Here is a 6,000-nt window from a genome sequence, read left to right as displayed (position 1 = left end):
GTACTATTTGCAACACCACAGTCGTTTGTCCGTTAGAAAACAACCTTGGCCTCTTTCCGGTCGGTTATGAAGGACCCTAGGATGTGGTCAGTGGATGTTTTTTTCTCTCGATATTATCTATATTATCAACTTCAGCCACGATCGGTGTCGTATCGATGATGATGGAGGCAGCGGTGGATGCGACTATCAGCTGTAACCACACACAACTCAGACACGCCCCTCCTTGTGCACGGCAGAAACGCCACTTTTTACGCCACTCAACCACACATGAGCAAGGGCTATATGTAGGTCTACAGTAGTGGTGCGCAGGTCAGCTGTTCGTTCACCCGCACCCGTCCGCAATTGATAATAACCCATCTGCAACTATACGTGACAAAGTGAAAATCGGAGGCCCGCACCCAAACCCGCTAATATAGAAAATGTGGTGTAGGCTGCAGTCAGAAATGGCAGAATGATTTTTTGACAGTTTTTTGTTGTTGTGATTTAGATATGTTTCTGCTTATAATTTATGACATTTTGATTGTGGTTTTGTTAGACAACTTGTCTATTATTAGATACACGCAGCTTCTCTTCTGTCATTATACAGTATGTTGCCCTAGAAGACTAAATAAACCATTGAGCACCAGAAAAGCATCATAAATAGATAGAATGAATCTAATTGCCATCGCTGAAGTTTTTTCTGTAATCTCTGCTTCTTTCACCGAGCAAAGACGTCCAGGGACCGGAGAGAAGATGCAATAGCCTAACAAAAAAAAACGGGAACGATTTCCAAATGACATCAGTTTGACAGGTTCTAAGGATATATAAAGCTGTGAAACGACCTAACATGTTTCTGATAAGATTTCAGTTCGGCTTGGATGCATATTTATTGTAGTTGAAACACTATCAACTATCAACTATGATGCTGATAAAGATAGCCCCTCTACAGAGGACTGCGCATTCGCATTCTCTCAAGATGCTGAAATAAAGAAATCGTATTTCTCCTCTCCTGTTCCCGAGTAAAAAATAAAACACGAATATATTTTGATTAGATAAATATTCAACCCCATGAGCCAATACATGTTAGAATCACCTTTGGCAGCATGTGCAGCTGTGAATCCTCTTTCTGGGTAAATCTCGAAGAGCTTTGCAATCCTGAATTGTACAATATTTGGCCATTATTGTTTTAAAAATTCTTCAAGCTCTGTCAAGTTGATTGTTGATCATTGCTAAACAGACATTTTCAAGTCTTGCCATAGATTTTGAAGCTGATTTAAGTCAAGACAGTAACTAAACCATGTTGTCTTGGTAAGTCACTCCAGAGTACACTGAGTGTAGAAAACATTATAAACACCTGCTCTTTCCATGACATAGACTGACCAGGTGAATCCAGGTGAAAGCTATGATTCCTTATCAATGTAACTTGTTAAATCCACTTCAATCAGTATAGACGAAGGGGAGGAGACAGATTAAATAAGTTTCAAGCCTTGAGACAATTGAGACACGGGTTGTGTATGTGTGCTATTCAAAGGGTGAATGGGAAAAACAAAACATGTAAGTGCCTTTGAATGGGGAATGGTAGTAGGTGACAGTGTCACGACTTCCGCCGAAGTCGGTGCCTCTCCTTGTTCGGGCGACGCTCGGCGGTCGGCGTCGCCGGGCTACTAGCCATCGCCGATCCACTGTTCTTTTTCCTTTGGTTTTGTCTTTGTTTTCACACACCTGTTTTCCATTTCACATTATTGGTTCCTGTATTTAAACCCTCTGTTTTCCTCATGGGTTTGTGCGGGATAATTTTATTGTTCAGTTAGGTTTTGTGTATGGCTGGTTTATTTCGACGGTGCTGTGTTCACCCGTGTGTTATCGTTACCGTCTTATTTTTGTCAAGTGTAATTGTTACCTTGTGCCTTATTGAGTAAAGTACGTTGCTCACTCATTCTGGTCTCCTGCGCCTGACTTCATGCACCAGCTACACTGACCTTCTGACAGCCAGGTGCACCGGTTTGTGTCAAGAATTGCAATGCAGTGGGGTTTTTCACACTCGTTTCCCATGTGTATCGAGAATGGTCCACCACCCTAAGGACATCCAGCCAACTTGACACAACTGTGCAAAGCATTGGAGTCAACATTACTGTGGAATGCTTTCGACATCTTGTAGTCCATGCCCAGACGAATTGAGGCTGTTCTGAAGTCAAAAGGGGGAGTGCAACTCAAGATTAGGAAGGTAAAGTTTTGTACACTCAGTGTATATTTGGCCTTGCGTTTTAGGCTATTCCCCTGCTGAAAGGCGGATTTGTTTCCAAGTGTCTATTGAAAAGTTGCCACATTTTTGCGAGTTTTACTTTAGTGCCTTATTGCAAACATTTTTAAGAATATTTTCTGTTCAACCTTTTCATTCCGTCATTTAGGTTGGTATTGTTGAGTAACTACAATGTTGTTGATCCATCCTCAGTTTTCTCCTCAGTTTTCTCCTATCACAACCAGTTAACTCTGCAACTGGTTTAAAATCCCCATTGGCCTCATAGTGAAATCACTGAGCTGTTTCCTTCCTCTCCGTCAACTGAGTTTGGAAGGACGCCTATACCTTTGTAGTGACTGGGTGTATTGATCAGGGGATGGAACCGGTTCAGGGAATTTTGGGACACTGTAAAGTCCATGGAGAATAAGAGCACCTCCTCCCAGCTGCCCACTGCACTAAGGCTAGGAAACACTATCACCACCGATAAATCTACAATAATCGACCATTTCAATAAGCATTTTTCTACGGCTGGCCATGCTTTCTACCTACCTACCCCTTCCAACAGCTCAGCACCCCCTGCAGCAACTTGCCCAACTTGCCCTTTGTTTCTCCTTCACCCAAATCCAGACAGCTGATGTTCTGAAAGAGCTGAAAAATCTGGATCCGTACAAATCAGCTGGGCTAGACAATCTGGACCCTCTCTTTCTAAAATTATCCGCTGAAATTGTTGCAACCCCTATTACTAGCCTGTTCAACCACTTTTTCATATCGTCTGAGATGGCCAAAGATTGGAAAGCTGCCGCGGTCATCCCTCTCTTCAAAGGGGGAAACACTCTAGACCCAAACTGTTATAAACCTATATCCATCCTGCCCTGCCTTTCTAAGGTCTTCAAAAGCCAAGTTAAAACTTTATAAGGCAAGGGGCAGTATTCAGAAGTTTGGATGACTGAGGTGCCCAAAGTAAACTGTGTTACTCAGGCCCAGAGGCTAGGATATGCATATGCATGGTACTATTGGATAGAAACACTAAAGTTTCTAAAACTGGTAAAATAATGTCTGCGAGTATAACAGAACTGATTTGGCAGGCGAAACCCTGAGGACTATCCATACAGGATTTTTTTTGGAGGCCATTGGACTTTCCAATGCTTTTCTATGGGAAAGCCTAATTATTAGGACCCAGATTTCAGTTCCTATGGCTACCACTAGATGTCAAAAGTCTTTAGAAATTGTTAAATGTTTATGTTTTTTAAATGAAGAAGTATTCGTATTAAGTGTCACTCAAAAGGACTCTTGTCTTTTGGTGCGTGTGAATGAGTGCTCCTCGTTCTTTTTCTCCGGTATTGAAAACAGTTTATTCCGTCTTAAATTGTATAGATTATTTACATATTAGGGTACCTGAGGTTGGATTAGAAACGTTGTTTGAAATGTTTGGACCAAGTTTACAAGTAACTTTTTACATTCCTTTGTAGGCATGTTGGGCGAGTTGGAACATGTGTATTTCTGACTCAAACGCACCAAATAAACAGACCTTTTGGGGATATAAAGGACTTTATCGAACAAAACGACCATTCATTGTGTAACTGTGACCTTTGGGATTGCAAAAAAATGAAGATCTTCAAAAGTAAGCGATTTATTTTATCGCTATTTCTGACTTTCGTGATGCATCTGCTTGTTTGGAAAATGTTTGTGACGCGCTCCGGTGAGGGCGCGCACTTGGTTATTTATCTCCGGTATTGAATATACTATTTTCCGTCTGAACTTTTATAGTTTATTTACATATTAGGCTACCTGAGGATTGATTAGAAACGTTGTTTGACATTTTTGGACCAAGTTCATTGGTAACGTTTGGGATTCATTTTGTATGCATTTTGAACGAGGGTAAAAAAGGTGGATTGTTGAATGAAGCGCGCCAAATAAACATACTTTTTTGGGATATAAAGGACTTCATCGAACAAAAGGACCATTTGTTATGTAACTGGGACGCTTGTGATTGCAACCAGATGTAGATCTTCAAAGGTAAGGGATTTATTTTATCGCTATTTCTGACTTTCGCGATGCATCTGCTTGGTTGGAAAATGTTTTTAATGCTTTTGTATACGGGGCGCTGTCCTCAGATAATCGCATGGTGTGCTTTCGCCGTAAAGCCTTTTTGAAATCTGACAAAGCGGCTGGATTAACAAGAAGGTAAGCTTTTAAATGATGTATGACACTTGTATTTTCATGAATATTTAATATTACAATTTCTGTCATTTGAATTTGGCGCTCTGCAATTTCACCGGATGTTGTCGAGGTGGGTCGCTTGAGGCACGCCTAGCCCAAAGTTAACAAACAGATCACCGACCATTTCGAATCCCACCGTACCGTCTCCACTATGCAATCTGGTTTCCGAGCTGGTCATGGGTGCACCTCAGCCACGCTCAAGGTCCTAAACGATATCATATTCGCCATCGATAAAAGACAGTACTGTGCAGCCGTCTTCATCGACATGGCCAAGGAATTCAAACTCTGTCAATCTCCACATTCTTATCGGCAGCCTCAATAGCCTTGGTTTCTCAAATGACTGCCTCGCCTGAATCACAAACTACTTCTCAGATAGAGTTCAGTGTGTCAAATCGGAGGGCCTGTTGTCCGGACCTGTGGTAGTATCTATGGGGGTGCCACAGGGTTCAATTCTCAGGCCGACTCGTTTCTCTGTGTATATTAATGATGTCGCTCTTGCTGCTGGTGATTCTCTGATCCATCTCTATGCAGACGACACCATTCTGTATACTTCTGGCCCTAATTTGAACACTGTGTTAACTAACCTCCAGACGAGCTTCAATGCCATACAACTATCCTTCCGTGGCCTCCAACTGCTCTTAAATGCAAGTAAAACTAAATGCATGCTCTTCAACTGATCGCTGCCCGCACCTGCCCGCCTGTCCAGCATCACTACTCTGGACGGTTCTGACTTAGAATATGTGGACAACCTCAAATACCTAGGTGTCTGGTTAGACTGTAAACTCTCCTTCCAGACTCACATTAAGCATCTCCAATCCAAAATTAAATCTAGAATCGGCTTCCTATTTCACAACCAAGATTCCTTTACTCATGCTGCCAAACATACCCTCATAAAACTGACTATCCTATCAATCTTTGACTTCGGCGATGCCATTTACAAAATAGCCTCCAACGCTCTACTCAGCAAACTGGATGTAGTCTATCAGTGCCATCCGTTTTGTCACCAAAGCCCCATATCCTACCTACCACTGCAACCTGTATGCTCTTGTTGGCTGGCCCTCACTACATATTTGTCGCCAAACCCACTGGCTCCAGGTCATGTTTAAGTCTTTGCTAGGTAAAGCCCCACCTTATCCCAGCTCACTGGTCACCATAGCAACACCCACCCATAGCACACGCTCCAGCAGGTATATTTCACTGGTCATTCCCAAAGCCAAAACTTCCTTTGGCCGCCTTTCCTTCCAGTTCTCTGCTGCCAATGACTGGAACGAATTGCAAAAATCACTGAAGCTGGAGTCTTATATCTCCCTCTCTAACTTTAAGCATCAGCTGTCAGAGCAGCTTACTGATCACTGTACCTGTACATAGCCAATCTGTAAATAGCACAACCAACTACGTCATCCCCAAATTGTTATTTATCCTCTTGCTCTTTTGCACCCCAGTATCTCTACTTGCACATCATCATCTGCACATCTATCACTGCGGTGTTAATGCTAAATTGTCATTATTTCGCCTCTATGGCCTATTTATTGCCTTACCTCCCTACTCTTCTACATTTGCAC

Source organism: Salvelinus namaycush, chromosome 18 (genome assembly GCF_016432855.1).
Source record: "Salvelinus namaycush isolate Seneca chromosome 18, SaNama_1.0, whole genome shotgun sequence".
Taxonomy (NCBI): Eukaryota; Metazoa; Chordata; class Actinopteri; order Salmoniformes; family Salmonidae; genus Salvelinus; species Salvelinus namaycush.
Note: the sequence above shows the minus strand (reverse complement) of the source record.